A 25478-nucleotide genomic window follows, 5' to 3' on the forward strand; every position below is an offset into this window, starting at 1 on the left:
ACTTGTTGATAGCAAACCCCTCAGTAACATATGTGCACATTCATCAATATAGGTGGCATACTGCTGTACTACACTATACATGTTGCTAGATATGCACTTATATCCTGTGACACACATACCACAGAGGCCATGTTACAGGCATACCCACACACACATCAGACATACCTACAAGACACAAAGGTATGGCAACCCAGATGAGATTTACCTGTGTACCATACAGTACTGTGTGTCAGCACTTGCAAAACCTCATGCCTGAGGTATGTAATGTGTGAGGATTACAGGTAACAAATAAAACAGTGTTTCCAAGCAATATGGATATACACCATACTGTGCTGTTTAGGCCTACAGCTTCAGGTAGTACTGCAGTTCATACGGGATTTGTATTCACTAGTGTTAACAATCAATAAGCATACATGTACTGCTTTAGCCTATAATGGCACACTCCAGTCAACATCAGTACATAACTTCAAATGCATTAAAAAGTCTTATAAATAGGGTAACGATTAAATCACATGATCCAGCCAGCCTAACAAAATTATCCATCAATTAAGTATTTAAAGGAAAATCACTAAGATCTGCATGAAATAAAATAAAATAAAATAAAATAAAATATTTTATTTTATTTTATTTCATGCATCACTCTATAAGTACACATACACTTGGGTATGTATTCTTTTAGATCTGATTATATACTCAATTTATATGTATATTGCAACAAGACATGTTTTTCTAAAAACAACCTATCTTAGAGATTTTCCTTTAAATACTTAATTGATGGATAATTTTGTTAGGCCGGCTGGATTATGTGATTTAATCGTTACCCTATTTATAAGACTTTTTAATGCATTTGAAGTTATGTACTGATGAAGGGTGTCAACCCAAAAGCTTTACTGTATTAAATGATATTTTGTTTCATAGCGTACAACAGTGTGTTTGAGTTTTTGGACTATATTGGAGCTTACACCAGGAATCTATTGAACACTCCAGTCAACACCATGGGACTATGTCACACCATATGCCATACTGCTTTTCATGCCTAGCAATAGCATACATATCTTTTGCTGGGATCAGAGCTACAACACTACATACCATGATATAAACAGTTTCCCACTAGGCTATCATACATATACACAACTCTGACACATTCACCTACACATTCACCATCACACTCAATCAACCTCACATAGCAAGTAATGCAACAAGTACATGCGTGTGTGTATTGGGTCCTAGGTAGCTAATAGGCTATTAGCCATAGGGACTATGGAAGCCTAGCCATATGGTACCCTGCCCTTCAACACCCATGAAATTTAGGTTCATGTGCCCCTGTCATGCAGAGCCACAGAGGCGATTCCCAGGTTGTATTTCCTATCTCACATCCAATTATCATGATTATTCATGACAACTGCTAATGAGGACCTTTATTTGCTATTGATAGGTAGTTAGTTCCAGAGTATGGTACGTGTCTGAGATTATAATGTACCACTCCAGCATGTTCTGCTTTTTGACATTACAAGGTTTAGATCAGTACAGTGTGTAGCTTGTATGGATATGAATCTGTTTATATGGAGCACGTCCAACACCTGTGGGTTTGGCATAGCTTTGTATGTTAGGCAGAGATTGCCTCTGGGTAGGTGGCATGCGACACAGTGTAGCTGTGGTTTTGCAAGACAGTCTGCATAGGGCATCTGTTTGAGTCTGGTAATACTCTTTGTGAGGTATGTGTCTGGCATCTACAGTTGCTGTAGATGTCTTCTGAGGTACATACCAACAGGGCCATTGTACTCTATGATGGGTTTTATGACTGATGAGTAGAGTGGAACACTGACCTCTTTTTCCATGGATGACATACCTTTTCTGATGACATGTGGACCGTACACAGTTTACATGACTAGTGTGGCACTGTGATTATCAAAAGGGACACTACCGTCCACCTGTGTCCCATGGTCTCTTATCACACTTTTGGTGTTGAATAGACTACCACCTATGTGATACTTCATGGGTACAGGGTTTTTAACAAAAGGGATGGCAATACATTTACAACATTGAGCTTGAGCATACATATGAACATCCATTGGTGTACATATAGATATACATAAGGCACATATACAGTCCACCTTTCATGGTGGGAATATCAATTATGCAAATGTTGAGAGGGATACAGTTATGTAATTATATTGCATAGTCTTGTGCAGAATGCATGGAAGGCATTCTCAGCACATGTATCTTTAGCAGGACCCCCTGTCTGGAAGACTAAAAACCTAACAAATCATACCCACAGCGTTTAAACACCACATGTCATATGCCAGCACTGTATGCTGTCTTGTTTGCCACACTCTACAACCTACATATAAATATGCACATAACAACCTGCACCAACATATAAATGTCCACCCTTCACAAACAGTTGCATGTATGTCCCTTGCTCTATGCACATGTTAAAATGCTAATATATTGGACACATAAATATCTCTCCATATGTGTGTGCCATACACACACAAGGTCCACACTGTTGTAAGTCCGTACACCTCACGGATGACCTGCTGGGCCTTGCTGCAACATGGACAGTTGTCACATGTTTGCATACAGTAATAGTACAGGGAGTATACATAGCTACAAATGCTACATTACTATCCTAGCCTGGTACAGCAGTTGCCAATACTAAGTTACACATTATATGACTATCATGCATGTCTTACTCTATCACATCCAAGTTTATATAGGGGATTGCACTACTCCCCCAAACTGCCATTATACACAGTACTGTAGAGAACATAGATAACATGATCAGATGTTTGACATATAATGCTGAGCTACATATGTCACAGTTATGTCCCACTGCACACAGCTACACACTAATTTGCCCATGGCAGTAGTTATGCATGGCATCAGTGCATACATACCTACTGCTGCCACATATGCATGTTTCAGAGTATGTACAGTACTATTCATAAACATCTACTACTTGCCGGTAACTACATATCTGTTACACACCTGTTTGTCACGTTAAGGTCCATCTGTGTATGCTTTGACAACTTTTTATTTATTTATTTATTTTTATTAATTAAGTAAAGTTTTTTTTTTTACTTAAGTTTTATTTTTGGTTATTAATTAAGTATTTTTTTCTTAATTAATATTTTTGGTTAGTAATTAAGTATATATTTTTTTTACTTAATTAAATATTTTTTTATTAAGTAATAATTTTTTCTCACTACTCTCCAGGAGTTATATAGTCTCTGACATGTGCAATGTACTGATTGCATGTGGGGATAGCAAGTACAGTCTGCTTTTATAGGTATCTGCGCATCTGCATGTGATGCCCTCTGCACCAATTGGTGCCCAGCATTTGGTAAATGCATACAGCCTACTGTGTGGTAATTGCAGTACTCACTGTCATAGTAACCCAATGCTATAAATTGCTAAGGTATGTAGGCGTAGCCCTTTCAGATTTCCAGAGTGGGGCCCATGCTTGTTTGCTGTGGACACTGTTGTGTAAGTCAGAAGGTTGGTATACTTCTTATATCTGAAGCTAGAGGTATAGACAGTGATGTACATGTTGTACTCAGACCTGACTGTTGCCACTTCCAGTACAGAGCTATCAGTGTATAGTTTAACTCACCCCTACAAATACTTACACAAGATATATGTGACTATGCAGTTTCTTTTCTATTCATATAATTAACTTCCATACAAAAGTAGTTATAGAGAAGTATTCTTTTGGCACATGAACTGTTTGTGAACTGTTATACTGTGAATATTAATGTACTCACTTCTGCAGGGTTTGTGTTTTTTATTGTTGACATTAGTACAGGGTTCCCAGGACAACTGGACAATTCCAGTACTGAGTATGCCTACCTACATCCTTGGTAGACCCTAAACACACAAGTATGTTTTAATTGTGGGGGCGGGGTGCTGACATACAGAGAGCATTATGTATTATTGTGTGAATGTTATCTTACTGGACTTAAATGATTGGTGTGTACCTGTTAGTTTATCAAGGCAGGTGGTCTGTCTGCATAGTTCCCAACTGTGAACCTATCCAGATGGTAGCCAGATGTTACACTGTTATTCTTTGTCTGTACAACCCACAGGTGTTTTCAGCAGTGGTACAATGGCATTGTTACAGTCAGTTGCTACCAGTACATGGCTACATCCTTTGGTATTTCTGTGTTGTACTCCTGCATAAGGGTATACTTGTGGAAGTCTTACCAATGCTATTTGCAGAGTGTGTAACAGCAGAATAGCTGCTATGCCTGTGTGTATGTGCCTCTGCCAGGCCTATGAAACACTCAGATACATCTTTGCATGGAGTCAGGGATAGGTAGTTAAAAGTATGGTACACCTTACACATTATAGAGACAGTAAGTGCAGACTTGAGTGAAGCAGTGCATATGGATTAGTACACCTTTAATGAAGTACAAGCGGTGTCTACTGTTATTATTGTCAGTATTCATTGTATAATACCCCACCTTTCTGACTTACATCAGTACTTTTCAGAGGGATTCAGAGGGACACAGCTAAAATATGTTTCACAATCAGGGACATCCCAAAAAAGTAGTCACAGTTAGGAAGTATGGCCTCTGCCCTAATCAGATATGCCAGTGTTTGTCCTGCTATGATACTGTGTGGGGGTTGTGAAGTGCCTCTGTAACATTATTTGCTCCTAGAATGGCTGCTTCTCATATCACACTCATGTAATGCAATTCCACAACAATGCTGGTAAAGATCCACAGAACAAGCTTTGTGTTATAGCCTTCCTATTTTTCCTTTACATTCACTCGTAATGCATGATATATTTATTTCAGCACCAAGTTATTGTATATCTGCTGTGGCTTAGTGGTACTTCATGCAGTCTAGTGTGTCTGAGGTTCGAGACTGGCAGAGGTGTTTTATTTTGCTGCTGAGCAGAACAAGGTCCCTGACATACAGAGTGACTAAGGCGCTTTTAAGCAGTTGTAAGCAGGTTTGCATGGGTTTGTGTGATGCTTAGCGATGTTTAGCTAAGCGCACACATGCGCACACTCGCTCAAACCCACTAACTACAGCTTAGACGTGCTTACTCCCGCTAACCTCCGGGCTAATTTCTTTGAAAGAAAAGAAAATGGGGAGATAGGAAAGTGGTGAAAAAGGGGGCACAAAGAGGGAAAGACAGTAGGAAAACAAGGTCTGGATGTGCACGACAGGTGTAGGGAAGTTCCATGGCTGCGCATTTTTTTACCAGCAACAGCTGTGCATATGCAATAAATTTGGAGTGAAATTTGAAACCTTCGACCCCTGGGAGAGGGGTATGGACAACAAAGTATGTTGTACTGCCAATTATAATTATCAGTTTACATGTCCAGATGACATGTCTGTGAAATGAGCAGCTATGTATGGGGCGTAATTTTTTTGTGGATACAGATTGCCCTATTTTTTTTTTCAGGTGAGAGGGGAAAGTGAGGTAGAGGAAGTAGGTATATTTGGGGAGGTAGGTTGGGGAGGTAAACAGACAAGACAAACAAGATGCATACAGGGGAGGTGTATAACACATGGGGTGGGTGAACACAATTGACAGGGATGGATGTTTGGAAATCGCAAGCCCATGAGCCCACAGATGGTAACAGTGCAACTGAGATCCCCAACCATGGGCAGTCACCACTGCACCTTCACAGCCCCGAGGGTGGCTGTGCTGGGGCCTGCGTAGGATGGGCAGGCTCACCCGTGAGACATGCCACTCTCGCCTTGAGCTGGCGTAGGGGATCAGCGACTGAATGCTGGATCTCCCTACGCACCACAACCCGGACCCTTCGAAGGGCGACAGGTGGCCCTTCTCCTCCCATGCTTGCACGGGGGAGACGAGCCCCATCCCCTGCATTGCTTCCATCTGAAGGTGGCACAGGACCAACGGAGGAGGGGAGCCTGCTGGTGCCAGGTGCACTTGCCAGCTGAGGAGGGAAAGGTGGGTCCGCTGGGACCGGCCTTCCCATACGTTCTGTGATTATGTGTGTTTAATTACAACATAAACAACAGCATTCCAAATTAGTTGTAACAGCATGCAGTAATATTCCCATTAACCCAACACACCAAGATTCCAACAGCTGAACAGCAAGCATTACACATGCATATATTGAATGGCAGTGGACATTCCAACAGCATGCAGGGATGATTGATGGCAAGAGGCCACGATGATTGTGGTGTTTGAATAGGGCACATGCATCAAAGTGAATGCAGATATTTATAGAACAATAGGACATATGTCCCAACAAATGTTTTGAGATTAAACATACCCATTGAGGTGTGGAATTGCATTGTTTATGCACATACAGTAGGGTGTAGAAAGAAACCTCAGTTTACATCTTATCAAGTACTTTTAGTCTACACTACATTCCTATTGACTGCAGGTGTATATCCCCTATATGTATTATTACACTTGTCAACATGCATTAGGTTGTGTAATGGGTTTGGCTAGTTTATTATATATCTGACATACTAACTGTCCAAGATGCTACATATTTATTGATTTTATTTATATTTCTTTATCTACATATCTGGATGTGTTCACATGACATTTTCAGTTAAATTTGTACAGAACCCTACATTTCGTGTAGCACACCCACATTTCTGGGGAACAAAATAACAAGCTACTCCTGTGCCAGATTTACTTATGCATGCCAGCCAGTAACTGACTGTTGAGGACTGTATATATGCTTCACAGCTACTGGCCCTTCCATCAACCACTTTAGATGGGACTGCCCAACTGTGGGTTGCCAGCACTTATTAAAACAGTACTATTTGCATAACGCAAGGGTACAACAAGATTTCAAAGTAAGTGACACAGACACACTTTTATACCTTTATTAATTACATTACACACTTTTCCACAGGATCTCTCCTTTATTTGATATTACAGTGCATATGGAAGACATATTCAAGACATATTATACCTTTATTAATAGGTTAGAACACTCTTTTTCAGGCTCGCTCACTTATTTTATATGACAGTACATGCAGAGATATTATTCTGGACATATTTTACCCTTCTTAATGGGTTACTACACTCTTACTGGCTCTCTGACTTATTTTATATAACAGTACATGCAGAGGAATTATTCAGGGCACTTTATGGCTGTATTATTGGGCCACAACACTTTCTTTCAGGCTCTCTCACCTATTTTATATAATAATACATGCAGAATAATTACTAACCTGCCTGGTGGCACAGCCTTAGCAGCCTATCTGCATAGGCTTGCTGATTCGCAGCATGGACACCTGCAGCTGTGAAGTAAATGAAGGGATATTGAGACATACCTATCCATTATATAGAATAAATTAGCATGTCTTACATACTGCATTCCATGGCTACCTATTCAGTAGTGGGGCATCTTGCATCCCACGGGCCTCCTGTATCCATTGATTCAGTAGGTCCTGCTTCCATTTCTTCAGGTCTGCATGGTGGTGACGGACCTGATCACCAGTCTGAGGAACACCTGTGACACTGGTGAGGTCATGAGCTAATCAGTTCCAAGCCACTGCTTTGTACTCCATCCCTTGGAACTGGCCCTGAGGAGTCTTGACTCATGATGGTGGACAAGGAGCCAAACCATGTATTTTGACTCCTCAATGCCCCAGTGTTGCGCTCTAAAGGGTGTACCCTCTCCAGCACCCGCCATTCTAACTGCAGATGGGAGCTACAATCAGTTATGGTGAGCATTCCCCCCTATGGGGCTTAAATATGCCACATTTCCCACACTTTTTTGTGATTGGCCGTTTTTGAAAATTCACGGCTGACTGCAGACCTGCTTAGCAATGGTTAATCTACCATTTATAAGTATATGTATGTTAACAGTGGCTGCTTATCCTAAGCTGTCATGGCTTAATGATTCAGTGCTTTGATTATGGTGCACAGTGTCCCGGGATCGAACCTTATCATTGCTTTTTATTTTACTACTCTCCAGACAGGCTAGGGGGTGTGGCTGTGTTTAGGCAACTTTGCTCTACGTTGCTATATGTTGCCCTATGGTGCGCTGGGTGGCGTGGCATGCACCACCACGCAAACTGATTGCGCCGGGTAAAGTGCTATTTAGCTATGGGTACCTCTATTGCACTGAGTAAAGCACTGCTTAACTATGGGCACCTCTATTGTGCTGGCTAAAGTGCTGCTTAACTACGGGCACCTATATTGCGCTGGGTAAAGCGTTGCTTAACTGCAGTCAATTATATGTCAGGATCCTTTATAAATATACATTTTGTTCACTGATACATAGGCCATTTCAATGCTGTTTAGTAAAATTTTAATCATATGTCGGGTATTTTTCATATACTAATTTCAAACATAAAATAGGAAGGGGAGTGGTGGGACTCGAACCGTTAACGCCTCCTCTTTGTGCGGAGGCTCTACCACTACGCTATTGCTATTTGGCATAATTTGCATAAACATTCCTTATTATGCTCTTCCATGTTGAGATTGCTAGCTGCAGCTAAGCAATGGGCACACCCGCGCACACACGTGCAAATACGGGCAGCTATATCGGGAATTACAAAAAAAAATTTAATTTTATTTTTTATAACTGTGCTGGGGGTTTACAATGTCAGGGAGTGTGGTGTTGGGTACGTGGACATTTGAGTGAACTTGCTCTTGTGTGTTGACATTTTAAAATTCAGACAATTGCAGGGGCGTGGACCTTTGGACTGCTCGGCAGTCGGACACGCCCTCTGCTTTCCTGCACAGTCCGTGTTAGACTTGGAGTGGAGTCAGCATGCCTTCATGAATATTCATGGCACACTGACATCATACTGTTCAACTGCAGTATCCGAGTAAGATTTATTTAGTCTTACATGGAGGATTTGTGAATCCGGGGGTGAGACAACATCATGCAGTTTTTAACTAAACTGACTCTGCCTGTCATTTGGTGTCAAAAAGAAAGTTTTCATGGGGTGACCAAGTACTGCTTTAAAATATTAATGGAAATAAAATTCAGTGGTGATGGCCCACCCTCAAGTACAAATTCAGCGATGAACACCTCTACCTCCAATGGTACACTGCAATGACACAATCCAAAAGTAAGATTTAATCATTTATTAAAAATAAAGTACAAACGACTTGCAGTTGAGCATTTTTGTCCTGTCACAGGACTTTTTTGAAACTGCTTAAAAGATGTGGCATACAAAATGAAATACTCTGTTCCACCTAACCACTTTTAAACATTTCATTAATTAGCCAATCATAAAGCAGCAGGAAATACAAGTGTTTGTAAATGAAAACATAGCATACTAAATTAGTCAACTCTGTTAAATAAATTGTTGTCTATATTTTAAAATTGGAATACTAGAAGATTAATGCTGGGGAAAGTGTGAGCATCTAGCTTTAACTGCCAGATCAATTCTTGCTTATTTAAATCATTTTTCCATGGCCCAGGTTATTCTGAAACATCTACATTTTCTAAAATAAAAAGTTTTTAGAAACTCTAGAATGTTTAAAAAAGCACTATTAGGATTTCTGTTCTTTAAATCAAGACAGTCCTCATAAATTTGTTTCTCAACTGCCACACAGTTAACCTATATAAAATGCATCACAGGAGATGCATCGAATTAAGTAAACAACTGTTTTAGTGGAACAGTCAAAATTACCAGGACAAACGTAGCTTCTTTGGTAGTTCATAACGAAAATGCCCTTAAAGTCTAAGATGCAACAACATTGTTTATATCTGCCACACTTGTTCATTTTAGATTTAATCTTGCCACTAGTCTAAGGTAGAAATTCCAGACTTTGTTTAATATCCGAGTGACACCTCTAGGTGCATTTGCAGTTAACTGCTACTGATGTGGCTAGGTGACAAATATTGTTTGTCCATATTTGCGTCAATATTTCCAAAACCATGCTATGGACACAATTTTAAAAGATTTCATTTTAAAACGTACACAATGGCAAACTCAACTGCATTCATATTTGACCTCTGTCTAGTACATATAATGAGATATTAACTGTTGCTTTTATGATATTAATTTATATAGATATAATTTTCACATTTTTCTAAATATCTCAACAACCAAGTAATAGAGACAAAACTCCTTGGCCTCACGTGAAAGCGCTCAGCTAGATGAATAAAATGATGGTGACAGTATGTGGGTAAGCCAAGTAATTGCTGAGATATTGTGATTTGTTTACAAAATATTACAGACATAGTAGTTACTGTGTTTACTGTGACTTATAAAATTCAGTTTAAGACCTAGAACCTAAAGAATAATAACACTATAAAAATAGTTTATGCTGAAGGGTTTGCCATTTATACTTCTTTCATAACCCCTATGGTTCCAGAAATATACACATTTGTTTGAAATGTGAGGATATCATTTAATTTCTGTCAAAAGGCTTAGGCTCTGCCCATTTACAGTACAAACTTCCTGAGCTCCATTGGAGTGAATGAGTTAATGGTTCTCCTAAAAATAATAGTGGGTTTAAAACCCATCTTTACTAGTAACTCTTCTGAAAAGTTCATTTTCCAGTTTTTAAATAAAATATTTCTAATATGCTTAGCTTCATTTGTAAATGTACATATGAAAGCTCTCCTGATGTCAGTTTTGAAGTTGTTCTTCTCATCCAAGAAAAAGAATTGTCTAAAAGAACTGGCTAGTAACTGGAGTTTCTATTCAGACTATCATATTCTTTACATTCTAATAAAACTCTAGTAGGGTATTCCCTTACCAAAAATATTTGCTCCAACTTCATTTTCAGAAACAAACATTGTCTGAGATGATACTGGATAAGCTAAGCATCTGTCCTCTCACTATAGCTTTCTTCTGATGCAATTGATAGTGACTAGAACAATGCAAGTAACCATTCAAAAAAGTTGGTTTTCTATACACTGTAGACTGAAAGGTACTTGTATCCCTGTCTTTGTAAAGCATAACATCTAAAAATGAATGCTCTCCTTGGAGTGTTCCTAAGAAAACTTTAATTTTATTTATTAATATTAGTATTTAATTTTGTATGCCACTTCTATTAAGCAGCTTTGAAAAGTTCTGTGATAGGATAAAAATGCTCAACTGCTAGTCATTCGTAATTTGTTTTTAAAAAACAATTAAATATTACTTCTGGACTGTGTCATTGTGGTGTACCATTGGAGGTAAAGGTGTTCATTGCTGAATTTGTTACCTTATTACACCTCTTGTCTTTTCTTGGTGGTTTTATCGGTTACTATTTTTATTCCACACTCAAGTAAAACCTATGAGTCATTGTTGATTGTATACAGAAAATAAATTAAGGGACGGTGATGATCCTCCCAGCAGTGGAATCTGAACAATGAAGGGGTGTAGCTAAGCTCTATTGTGGAAGAGATAGTTATGTGATACATCCACATTTCTAAGGTCAGGGCAAGTTTATGGTATGCTAAGATGTGTGGAATATGAGTTGCCAAAAATACAGCTGAGAGCTTCATGCCTCAGACTGCCAAATATCTGCATCATAAAATGTTGAAAATGTAGCCAAATGTGTTAGTGTAATTATTGGGAGTGGTACCAATGACAAATGCCTACCATTTCTTTTGTTTTTAGTTCAAAACCACTGCCTGTTCCTTCATCTCTATTCAAATAGGTATTTCTCACAAATTGTACATAAGTTGGATTTTTTAAACTTTAACTTCATACAGTATATTGCATTCACATGCAGTCTTCATGCATGGTGCAGTATATCTCATTGGCAGTTGGCTGCTTTATTTCCTACTACATCCCTATTCCCACCCCTTGTTTTTCCTTTGAGTTCACAATCTCCTTCATCATGGTAAGACTTTAACTTTTCTAGTATTATAATAGCTCTTCCTATTGCTTTTTCATTCTTCCTTCTCCTCCTTTCTTCATGCTACTCAGTTTCTGTCATCTTTTTCCCCATGTTCACGGACATCTTATGTAATTCCAGCTCCTCCTGTTTTTGTCCCCTTGTACTTTTAAGTAATGATGGTTTTTATGTCAGTACTCAGCAATTTGATAATGTTCATTTCTCTTTCTTTTCAGATGCTGTCCCCTTTTCTATGCATCATATACAGAATTCACAAGTAAGTTATGCTTACTTTTGAAATATGGCTCACCAGTTCTTCTGTTTCAGCTTTCAGACTTTGTATCCACCATAGTCCAGAACATGTCCATCATTTCAGCCTTTTCCACCTAACACCTACAGCATCCATTCTTTCTGCTTTCTTTTACCTATCTTGTTGGGGCAGAGATGGGCCATGGTCAAACAAGGCCCTAGATAGAGTAATGGACCAGAGCCCCACTCCTCTCAGCCATACGTGTACCTCATTACCTGTCTGTCTCTCCCCAATTACCCTAAATACTGCTCAGACCAGTCAGTCTGCATACTATTTTCATCTTTATTTTTACAACGATTATAGAGATTAAGATTTAATTTAAAATTTTCATTGCAAATTTTTAAAATGCAAACACTGATGGTCAATTGATAAACAGAACAAATGTCTGACATTTAAAACAAACTTAGCATGAACACCAATAAACTTTGCTTCCCTTGAAATTTGCAGTCATTCAAAATGCTTTGAAACTCACAGTCATTAAAAATAAAATAAAACTCACATTCTTTGAAGATGCATCTGGCCAGTGGCAGATGCAGTGTATCTTGGGTTCTGGGCTGTTTTCAAACATGGTACCTCACATATTTATTTTATAATTATCACATAGATTTGGATTTAATTTAAAACTTTTATTTCAGATTCTACAAAAAAAAATGATAATTTTTCTAAGCAAAACAAAACATTCGCACATTAAAAACAGACTTAGCAAGAGAAACAGTAAACTCCTCTTCTCTTGAAACTGACATGCAGTGAAATACATCTTTTCATTTATTAAACTACAATAGATGTGCTGAGATGCATACTCAGCATATAATGAAGAATTAATGAGCATTAATGTGAAGGGTGCAGGAGTTCTAAAGACAAATGTGTAATGCATTTGCTAACAGCCTGGGACAGTCCACTGGACCCAAATGTCTCTTTTCTGGAGCAGCTCAGGAGTACTGTCTGGTGAAGTAATATGACAGTCATATAGAAGACAAATGAAGGCTGAGGGAACCAAACCTTGTACCACAAGAACCAGCTGTTTAACAGCTCATAGTCCTATTATTCTGCATTAAGTGCTACACAAACTGATGTAGTCCAAACAGTTCATTTCACATCCATGTGCCTGCAAAAAAAACAAGCTAAATTGAAAATGTATTCATTGTTAAAATATGGATATTAAACTCAAAGACGTCATGCTGTCAAATTTATTCACAGCTAAATAAACACTCTGTCAACATTCAACAGAACAAAGAAACCACAGATCACATCTAAGGAATATAGCTATTATGATGATATTCTTGTTTACTGCAATTAATTTCCTTCTTTACAGCATAACTACTCTAGTTCATAGGTAGTTGGCAGGCTTGCAGTTTAGAAAACCAATTTGGAGACTAGACAAATTTCCAGTTGCCCCAAAGTGCTGTCTAGTAATGTAACTTGCTCAAGGACAAGGCATAAATATGGATCAAAATGAGAGATGTTCTGCAAAACTGGAGACAGGAGTTAAGTGTACAACATGTTTTGCATCAACATGCATTTTGTAAACCACAAAAACAATGAAACTTTAATGACTCACAGTGATTGAATGCAGTTTTCAGTGGGTTACAAAAGAAAACCACAAAAAAGAGATCTGGCATTTGGTGTGGAAGATTAAGGCTCTCACCTTCCATATCTAAGTTATAGGTTTGATTCCATGTGAGTTTGAACAAGTCAGTTTACTAGATAGCCGCCCCTAACAGGGGTATTACATGCAAACACTTCTAAAACAGTACCAAACTGCTGTTCTGTTAATGCTGCAAGAGTCGGGTGCATTTATTGTAAAGACTTAAGCTCTGTAAAGCAATAAGTAGTGTCTTGTATATCTGCTAAGGCTGCAATATTGGGTTCATTTTCAGTGCTCTATCTTGCTAGGAGAGTATCCTGGACATCTCTGTGAGAGTTCAAAAACCCACACCTATCCTGGGCATCTTTCACTGGCAGAAAGCATTGACTGTACACAGCAGCTGAGTAGGAAATCATTTGTTATAAAGACCCACAGCAGGAAATAGTCTGAGATTTTTAAAACATTGTTTTTTTTTATTCCTTACTGGCAGTAATAGTTTAAGGACTTTTTAAAAGAATTCAGACATTTTTTTAATTACTGTTGTATGGGCTGGTTGGCCTCCCTCCCCAAAGCCAGAAATGGGCCCTAGGCAGCTACCTAGGTCACCTTGTGATGGAGCTAGCCCTACATGGTGGTTAGATAACATCTCTACAGGTTCATAGGTTCATAGGTAGGTACTAGGCTATTGGCCCAAGGGCCTACGTAAGCCTAGCCAACAAGGTTCCCTGGCTTACGCCACCCAAGAAAGTTATTTTCCTGTGCCATTGTTGAGCAGAGACACAGAAGTGATCCCGGGGGTGTATTTCCTAATTCCCATCCACTCAACAAGATTTTTCTTGAAGAGTGCTAATGAAGAACTTTGCTTGACATAGATGGGTATCCTGTTCCAGAGTATGGAAAGTCTCTGGGACAGGAATCTATCCCTCCAGCATGTCATGCTTATTGTGGTGACAAGGTTTAGGTCTCTAGAGCATGTAGCTCAGAGGGATTGGGATTTCTTTATGTGTAGCATGTCCAACAGCTCTGGGTTTGACATAGCTTTAAATGTTAGGCAGAGATCACCTCAGAGTAGGCGATATGCTACTGAGTAAAGCTGGTGTTTTTTGAGGTGGTCAGTGTACGGCATTTGTTTGAGGCCAGTAATCCTCTTTGTGAGGTACTTCTGTGGCCTTTTCAGCTGCTGCAGATGTCTTAGGTTCATAGGTTCATAGGTAGGTACTAGGCTATCTGCCCGAAGGCATTTATAAGCCTAGCCAGAATGTGTTGGCTTTGGCTGCCCCCTTAGATTAGCTCCCTGTGCCTCTGTCCAGCAGAGCCATTGAAGTGATCCCTGGGGTAAACTTTCTGTTTCCCATCTACTCGTCAAGGTTTCTCTTGAAGAGGGTTAGCTAGGAGCTCTGCCTAATGTAGATTGGAATCTTATTCCAGAGCATAGGAAGTCTCTGGGACAAGAATCTGTCCCTCCAGCACATCCTATTTATTGTTGCAGTGAGGTTTAGATCCCTGGAGCATGTGGCTCGAGGGGATATGGTTTTCTTTAGGTGGAGCATGTCCATCAATTCTAGGTTGGACATGGCCTTGTATGTCAGACAGAGATCACCTCTGAGTAGGTGGTATGCAACCGAGTACAGCTGGAGTTTCTTCAGTCGAGCTGCATAGGGCATCTGCTTGAGGCCAGTGATCCTCTTGGTGAGGAACTTCAGTGGTCTTTCCAGTTGTTGCAGGTGTCTTGTAAGGTACATCCCTAATGAGGCATTGTACTCTATCATGGGTCTGATGAGTGATGCATAGAGGGACCCAATGACCTCTTTTGATCTGGATGCAAACCCTTTTATGATTAGGTGGGCCACATAGAAGGATTTTCTAACCACTTTGGCAATGTGATTATCAAAGGAGAGGTTACTATCTACTTGGGTCCCCAGATCCCTTATTACGTCTTCTGTATTTAGGGGGCTACCACCTATGTTGTAGTTTGTGGGTACTTTGTTTTCTCAAAAGGAGATGACTATGCATTTTTTGGCATTTAGCTTGAGACCATGGTTTTGACACCAGGTATCTGTCTCAGTGAGACCCTTGTGGAGGATGTCTGTGTCAGTCGGAGAGTCAATTATAGCCCCTAGTTTGCAGTCACCTGTGGACTTGGTGAGTCATAGTCCTCCTGTGTTTGCCTGTACCTCTGAGAAGTATATGCTGAACAGGAGGTGTCCTAGGACTGAGCCCTGGGGAATGCCACTTGTAACTGGTTTAGAGTCAGATCTAGCTCCTGCAACTCTTACCACGTGGGTTCTGTCTGTGAGCCATCTGGCAACCCATCTCGTGATGTAGGGGTTTATGTTCAGGCTGGTGAGCTTGTCTATAATACCTGAGTAGGGAATGGTGTTAAAGGCCTATGCAAGGTCTAGGTCGGCTGTGTGTACCACCTTTCCCTTGTCTATAGCCTTGGTAACTATCTCAAAGAAGTCCACCAGGTTTAGGAGGCATGATCTGCCTTTAACAAACCCAAACTGGGTTGGGTCCAGTGTTTGGAGGTTTCCAATGTCTCTGTTAATGAGATCCATGATGATGCGCTTCATAGCTTTTCAGACCAAGCTAGTCAGGCTTATAGGGCGATAGTTCCCAGGGTCCATTTTGGCTCCACCTTTGTGGAGCGGAATAACCGTTGCTGTGCGCCACTCTGTGGGCATGTAGCCTGTGGAGAGGCTGAGTTTAAACAGTGTGTTTAGGTGAGGGGTTAGTTCATCTTTGAGCTCATGTAGGACGCAGCCTGGGACACCGTCCGGTCCCATTGATGCTATGTTTTTGGCTTTGGAGAGGGCTGTTTTAACCTGAGTGTCTGTGATTTCAGGGGCACTACATTCTTCCAATATAGTTATGGGCCCTTTTGGGGGTGAGAGGGGGGTGAAGTTTGCACTAAACCTGTCTGCCAGGATGTTGGCTATATTGGTCGGTTCAGTGTATTTTGTGCCATTCTGTTCTAACTCCTAGCAGATCTGAGAATTGCCACTTAGATTCTTGACATAGCTAAAGAATGCCTTGGGGTTATTTTTGGAGTCCATGGCAATTTTTCTTTAGAAGCTAGCCTTGGATGATTTTATGAGGGAATGTAGTTTCTTCCTGATACTGATCAGGGATGTCTTCACTTCTTGGGATTTTACTCTTTTCTGTACTAGTTTCCTCCTTCTATTGTATAGCTTGTTTATGGCAGGGGTCCACCAGACTGGTTTCCTTTTCTTGGAGGAGTGAGTCTTGGTTTTGTTTGGGATAGCACAATCTATGCATTCTTGTAGGAGTCTGTAGAGTGCATTAGTAAAGGATTTTGCAGCTTGGACAGCATTATCCTTTAGCATAGGGTCTTTGAAACTTCCCACCTCAGTTTTAAGTAACGTGAAGTTTACTTTTGAAAAGTTTTTCACGGTGGTTTCTTTGACCAGGGGTGGTGGTGGAGTGTGGATATCCAGAGTGATTAGTTTATAGTCAGATCTAACCAGCGAGGGGAACACCGGTCACCCATGTTGGTGATGACCAGGTCCAATACGTTGTCACCTCTGGTGGGGGTGTTAACCAGTTGATCCAGGTCATTTGAATTTATAAATTCTAGGAAATGTTGGGCCAGGGAGTTCGTACTTGAGTAGTTCTCCCAGTTAATGTTTGGATAATTGATATCACCCAAAATCAGGGTGTTTGGTAGGACCTTTATGCTTCCCAGTGTTTCCAGGAATGCGGAGTGGGGGTCCTGGGACATGATGGGTGATCTGCAGCAAGCTATAATTTAAATAGCAGTTTTGCCCATTGTTAGTTGCATGTGGATGATATCTGAAGCATCATGCTGTGCCACTAACCTGGAGGTGTGGGTATCCTTGATGAATATGGATACTCACCCACCTTTTGTATTTCCGTCCGGGTTTTGTGGCCGAAATGTATGGTGTGAGTTGTAGCCTGGTAGAGCTGGGGTGCTCTCTAGAGCCTTAAACCACATTTCTGTTACTGCACATATATCGATTTTCTCCATACTGAGGAATGCCTCGAGTGCGTGCATTTTGAGGTTTAGACTTCTGGCATTAAGCAGCATTACCCTCAGTTTTTTGTTGTGCTATTTACAGAGGTGGATTTGTCTTTTGAGCCTTGCCTAAAAAAGGCACTTTTAGGGTGGCAAAAGCCTTGGCCAGTATTCGAAAGCCTAAGGGTGACAGGTGTGAGCTGTCTCTAGCAAAGCAGAGTGGCTTATCAAGCATGTCATCCCAGGCTGACAAACACTGGATCCCCTTTGAATGACACCAGAAGCTTAGCCAATTGTTGAAATTGATAATTCTTTCTCTATACTGTGGTATCATTCTTGGTGAGGGCAGGATGCTACTAAGTGTCAGTGTCATACCAGCCTGGGCTATGTGATCAGAGAGCTACTCCATGTCTCTTTTCATGTAGTGCAGGGACATATGGCTAAGGTCATTCACACCAACATGGACAATGACAGAGTCATATTTGTACTTGTTCTGGAGTGACCTGAGTGCTTGTGTTATGTGGCGGATCCTGGTAGATTCCAAAATGGGTGTTGTACTCTATAATGGGTCTAATGAGTGTCGAGTAGATGGGAACAATGACCTCTTTTTTCCTGGATGAGAACCCTTTTATGATGAGGTGTGCCATGTAGAAAGACTTCCTGACTACTGTAGTGATGTGACTATCAAAGGAGAGACTACTGTCCACCTGGGTCCCAAGGTCTCTTATCACACATTCGGTGTTAAGTAGATTGCTGCCTATGTGGTAGTTCATGGGTACAGAGTTTTTACCAAAGGGGATGATACTTCATTTTTTGGCATTGAGCTTGAGGCCATGGCTCTGACACTAGGCATCTGTCTCAGCGAGGCCCTTCTGTAAGATGTTCACATCATTTGGGGAGTTGACTATGGCTCCTAGTTTGCAGTCATCTGTGAACTTCGTTAGCCAGAGGCCTTCTGTGTTAGCCTGTACTTCAGAGAAGTAGATACTAAACAGGAGAGGTCCCAGGACGGAACCCTGTGGTACTCCACTTGTCACTGCTTTGAGGTCAGATTTGGAGTCTGCAACTTTTACAGTGTGGGTTCTGTCAGTGAGCCATTTGGCAACCCATCTTGTGACGTAGGGATTTATACCTAGTTTAGTGAGTTTAGCTATAATTCCAGAATGGGGGATGGAGTCGAAAGCCTTGGCGAGGTCAAGATAGGCTGTGTGAACCACCTTACCCTCATCTACGGCTTTGGTGACTGCCTCAAAGAAGTCGATCAGGTTCAGGAGGCATGATCTGCCTTTCACAAACCCGAACTGGGTGGGCTCCAGAGTTTGGAGGTTACCAATGTCTTTGTTTTATGAGTTCCATGATGATACGTTCCATGGCCTTGCAGACCAGGCTAGTCAGGCTAATAGGTCGATAGTTCCTGGGATCAGTGGTGGCTCCCCCTTTGTGGAGTGGGATAACTGTTGCTGTGCGCCATTCAGTGGGCACAAAGCCTGATGCGAGGCTATTATTGAACATGGTGCTTAAGTGGGGAGCCAGTTTGTTCTGAAGTTCATGTAAAACGCAGCCTGGGATGTTGTCCGGTCCCTTGGATGCTGTGTTTTTGGCTTTAGAGAGTGCAGCTTTTACATGTGTAGTTGTGATTACAGAGACTCTGCATTCTTCCTGTATAGATATGGGCCCTTTAGGGGGTGGGGGGGTAAAGTTAGCAGTGAACCTATCTGCCAGGATGTTGGCAATATCAGTTGGTTTTGTAATTTTCGAGCCTTTGTGCTGTAACTTAGAGCAGATCTGGGTGTTGCCATCGAGATTCTTGACATAGCTATAAAATGCTTTGTGGTTGTCCTTAGAATTAGTGGTGATTTTGTTTTCATAGCTAGCTTTGGAGGATCTTATAAGGGATCTCAGCTTCTTACTGAGGCTGACCAGGGAGCTCCTCGACTCATGGGATTTTACTCTCTTTTGCAACAGTTTCTTCCTTCTGTTGTACAGTTTGTTTATGGCAGGGGACCACCAGATTGGCTTCCTTTTTTTGGAGGATAGCGTCTTGGTTCTGTTTGGGATAGCACAATCCATGCACTTGTGTAAGTGCTTATAGAATGCATTTGTGTAGGATTCAGCAGTTGTAACTGTATTTTCCATCTGCATGGGTGTCATGAAGTTCACCACTTCTGTTTTAAGAAGCATGAAGTTGGCTTTTTAGAAATATTTTACAGTGGTTTCCTTAATGGGGGGGGTGGGGGCAGGATGTGGATATCAAGGGTGATTAGCTTATGATCGGATTGGACCAACAAGGGGTTGACTTCAGGTGTGGAAACACCGGTCACTCATGTTGGTAATGACTAGGTCTAGGATATTGTTGCCCCTGGTGGGGGTATGGATAAGTTGATCCAGAGCATTGGAGTTTATGAATTCCAGAAAGCGTTGAGCTAAAGAGTTGGTACACAAGTAGTTTTCCCAGTTTACGGTGGGGTAGTTGAAGTCACCCAATATTAGGGTGTTTGGTTGAACTCTAATATTTTCCAGTATATCAAGAAAAGAGGAGTGAAAATCCTGGGACATGGTGGGGGATCTGTAGCAAGCCACAATTTGGATTGCAGTTTTGCCCAGAATGGAGGCAGCAAAGGCAGGGATGGGAAATGAAGAAATCTCGAAGAGAAGTAGAATAGCTCCAGAGGAAGATTTAGGTATTTAGAAAAAAGGATCTCCTAGTCCATGTACTTTCTGTATGAGCCTCACTGCCTGAATTGTCTTCTGCCCACTTCCTGGACTCCTGTCTATCCTTCCGCTCTACTCTAATAATTTCTTATTCTATTTTCTTTGACCATGACCATTCTTTTCATTTAATTGCTTTTGTACTTTGCCTCCCTAACCTCTATCTTTTCAAGGGTGACATCCTTCCTCGTTTTACCCTCTCTTCCTGCCTGTTTATTTTTTTTCAGTTGTTCTCTTTGTATTCCTTTTTCCAGGTCTCCCAGAATACCAGTTTGTTCTACCACTAGGCCTCTGCTATTATATAAACTACAAGAAAAAATGCAAAATGCTTTCCAAGAAATTGAAATCTTCCTATCCACCCACCAACTCATTCGAAACCCAAACAAGACTAAATTAATAATCTTTATAAACAAAACTACCAAGTCCAACTACATACTCTCTCTATTCCCTCTTTGTTTTAATATTTCACCACCATCCTTTTTTCTAAATACCTAAATCTTCCTCTGGAACTATTCTACTTGTCTTTCAGATTTCTTCATTTCCAGTCCCTGTCTTTGCCTCCTCCATTCTGAACCCATAGCTTTTTCAGGTTCCCTTCACCCTTTTTCATGCATCCTAGTTCTTATAATGCTGCTTGGTTTGTCCCTTTAATAAGCTTCTCCATGGTTTCCTCTCCCTATCTCTCTGATGCGTAACCTCCTTCTCCCCTCATTTTTGCCTTAATTTCTGTTTCCTCTTGCTTTTTTTGACCCAGTCTTTATGTCTTTTTGCCTTTGCTGTAGCTTTTTGTCCCTTGGACCTTTTTGTATGCTGCACAGTAGATGTGGCATTATTGGTAGTATTATTATCCTTACTGCGTTAATTCTCCCATGCAATATATAAGCTTTCTCCCTCCCAGAGCATACTCATACCTTTTTCTGATATACTGTAAGTTTTCCCATTATCTCTCTCACCATGTTCCAAAATGGAGATCTAGGTACTTGAGAAACTCCTCTTCTTTTATCTCACCTATTCCACTTTCTCCTTCCTTTTTTCCTAATGTTATTTCCACTGTCTTTTTGTTATTGCACCTGTATTATGCCACTTCCTTGAACTTCTCAAAAGTCTCTCTTACAGTTCCCATTGCTGTAACTGCATCATGTGACATTACCATAATGTCATCTGCATATGACACAAATTGAAATGTTATCCCATCCTTTCTTTAGGCATTGCTAAATTGCATTTGACTTCCACTGTTAGATCCTTAATCACAATCATCATGACCATGCCTGGGGATAGTAGGAAACTCTAGTCTCCCTCTCTATCTTTATCTCCTCAGATACTCCTCCATTTATCAATATTTCAATTTCTGGTTCTTGATATATGACATATATCCATGGTATGAACTTTTCCCTACCTGCCTTTACTGCAGTATATTCCATAGGAATTCCTACTTCACCATATCAACGACCTTCTGCAAGTCAAAGAGCACAATCCCACTTTATTGCTCCTGCTCCTTTTCATTTCTGTGTATGAATTCCAACAGGTGCCACTATTTTCCTTCCTTCCTTCCTTCCTTCCTTCCTTCCTTCCTTCCTTCCTTCCTTCCTTCCTTCCTTCCTTCCTTCCCTTCAAAGAGCTATTTTGCCCCTCTTATATTAGTTTTGGCAATATTTTATCCAGTCTTCTCGCCGCTATATTTGATAAAATCTTAATATATACATTACTCAAAAACATAGGCCTATAATTTCCCCCTTCATCCAATTCTTCTCCCACTTTAGGTATCTTGGCTGTCTTGGCCCTCTTAATATCTTTAGATAGTGTGCCTGAGTCAAGTATTCTCTTGCATTCCTTCTCTAGGACCTCCCACATTTCCCCCCTCCCAATTTGTGGAACTCTAGGGGGGGGGGTTCAATCTTGCCCTCCAACCTTCCTCCCCTTCAAACTGTATATTGCATCCCTTATCCTCATTCCTTGTCACTTCTGCATTCAGCTTGTGTCTTTGCTCTTCCACCAATATGTATACTTTTACATGCTGTACCCAGTTTCATTTAGAAAATTCTGTATTTTCCTGTTGTTTGTAAATCTCCCTATAATATTCCTTTAAATGTTCCTGATTAGCTTATATTCTTCTAAACAGTTTCCATCACATCCTCTTATCTTCCATACATCTCCCTCAGCCAGCTACTTCTTGTATTTCTTGACTAGTTGGTTGCATTATGCCTCCTTGACTGTCCACAAGTACCATTCTTGAATTTCTTGCTCAATAATAATTTTGCTCAATTATTCCACTCTTAGTGTTTTTTTCTCTGACCTTTACTGCCCTGCTTTTTCTTTTCATTCTTCCAACTTCCTTCTATACCACCACTATCTCTCTCTGTCCAGCTCTTCAATCACACTTCTTTCTTTCCTTCTGCACTTATCAATTTTCCCTGATAGTCCTTGTTCCCATCCCACCAGTATTTTTCCAGTTTATCCTTGTCTTTCTTTTTGTCATGTACTGATTCCTTTATTAGTCCATGAAGTGTTCATATCCTCTATCTCCTGCCATTTATAGCTACTTTATGGTTTCTATTCCTATACACTTAACTTATGTTTGACTGCTGATCTGATATATGTCTGCCCTGTATTTGGATTTCCTCCATTATTTCCATTGTTTTTTTTCCATTAGAACTTCTCTAACCTACTTGCCTGTACCAAAATGTTTCTTGTGAAGGTGTATTCCATCTCATTTGGCTACCTTTCCCTTCATATATATCCTTCCACTCATGAGCTTTAATTCCTTGGACTACGTCTTGTCTTATCTTTTTCTTTTAATCGCTTCTTGCATAAAACCTTTTTCCAGTCACATGAGTATGTTGTAGTCCCTCTCCTATTATCTCTATTCTGTTTCTTCTTGCAATGTCCCAATAGAAAAAAAAACAAACAAAAAACAAAAACAAACAATTGTAGAATTCTACTTCATCCCTATTTGGTGCATATATGTTTCCTGTTGTCTGGCATGCACTATCCACCCTTCCATACCAGATGACCCATCTACCTCTCCCACTTTTTATCACTTTCTCTGTGTTTGACAGAAACATTCAACGAAATACAATTGCTACTCCCCTTTTTCCTTCAGCTGTCATAATGTCCATTTTTCCCTTTCAGTAGTAATTACACATCATCTTCTTCCAAGCTCTGATTTTTTTTTCTTTTCTTTCCTTTCCTTACCTTGTAATAGAAAAATGTCTCCCATGTACTCCACCTTGTCCTACATTGTCCTTCCTGTGATAGGATTTGATAAACATCAATGTTCCACCTTAATTATTGTATTTTACTTGTTTATTTTTTCACCTATCTCTGCTTTCCCTTTCATTACCATTCAGCATAACCCTTCCTCCAGGCCAACCCTCTAAGATGAACATTGTGTTCTTTTGCAGCTGCCTATGCTTGGACCTCAGCTTCTTATCTATGGTCTCTGGATCCCTGTCTTTTAGCTGTTGCATGTTCATGGGTATGCCCTGGACATGGTTCTTTTAAGCCTTTCTTTTGTTCCCTTCCAGTGTCCCTCAAACTAAGATACTGCATGCTAACCCAGTACTGATATCACAATATTTTTATATTACAGCATTCCCATTCAACTCTCCCCCCACTATTGCTTATCAGTCTGGTGTACCAGCTTCATGTGTGTGGCAGTCTAACATCTTTTTACAGCTTTACAGCTCTTTCCTATGTTACTAATACACCAGCAAGACTTTATTTCACATCTTTCTGTGGATTGTTCTTTACATTACTTTTCCCTTGTTGACGCCCACCCATTCCTTCTTATGACTGCCCCCAGCTATTGCATTAACAATTACTACTTATTTTATGAATGACTTAGACATTAAAGTTAGGTTTGCTACAGTTTACTGTAGATCAAAAAGTAGTTTTGAAAAATATATCACTCACTTTAGGAAGCTTGTTCCATGTCCTCCTTGACTGCATTGCCTCATCATTACCCCTGGAACTGATTCAGTTCCTCGCATTGTTTACAATAGTTTGATGCTGTATGCCTCAGGAAGGTGCTTCACAAGTAAAGAATGTTTTTATTTAGTAAGTGCTTTCTGCACCTTTTACAGACAACTACTTTTATTTATTGTTTCTCTTTTTTCCCTGTGGTCAATTTCCATCCTTCTGTAGTCCTACCTGTCAACTCTTTAAGTCTTTCACCCATCGTAAATGCTTCTTTCTAGCTCGTTTATCCTCTTATTTGTCAAACAGTTCATGTCTGACTCACCAGATCCATCTGACATACTGCCCTCCCTTCTGCTTAGAGCTTTCCTTTGTCTATCTCTACTACTGATTCTTTCTTTCTTTGTATTTGTGCCTAAATCTCTCTGGAGAGGATTTTCATTCTTCTAACCTTTTAATGTAATGTTTTCTCTTGTTTGCTTCCACCATCCTGTCTCTTTCATCATCTCCTCATGGTGGCCTTTGTGATTTGTTTATTTCAGGCTCATCTCTTTTACTGACATGCAGGTCCTTTGTACTTCCTTGCCTTGTCTTCTTCCATTTGTTTCATCATCTAACAATGCATGCCCTCCCAGTGTTACTGCATCACTTCTCCTATACCTAATGTTACTCTGTCAGTCCATAAGTTGCAGATGATTCAGATTTTCACTGTGTGGGTTGTTTGGCTATATGTGATACCTTTGATTAAACTCTTGAACATTCTCTATAGTGCATAGTTTGAAAAACTCCTATTCCTGGTGTGCTTCCACACTTGCCAGGTAGTTCAACTGTGCTGCTGTTGCATTCATTCTTGGTTCATTTAATACCTCCAGCATACCTTTCCTTTGCTTGTAGAATGTTTCTGAGCCATCTTCAAACAGCTTTATGAATATTCCTGCAAATGGTGTAAATAAATCTTTTTGCTTGCCTTATTATTTCATTTTTTGCAGCAAATAAATGTAAACATGCCAAAACTTGCCTGGGCCTGCTTTCTCCTGTTGCCTGCCATCGTTCCACTCTGTGTATCCTGTCTATCAGTGTTTCTGTATTTCCTGGTATCACAGATCTCTAAAACAATAGCAACATTACAAACTGTTCAGGTTCACTGTAGCACACTCTCTTGGATCAAATTGTCTTGATATTACTCCTTTCTGATCAATTTTCAAAATCATCCATA

Source organism: Protopterus annectens, chromosome 2.part2 (genome assembly GCF_019279795.1).
Source record: "Protopterus annectens isolate FY-2018-M chromosome 2.part2, PAN1.0, whole genome shotgun sequence".
In the NCBI taxonomy this organism is placed as follows: Eukaryota; Metazoa; Chordata; order Ceratodontiformes; family Protopteridae; genus Protopterus; species Protopterus annectens.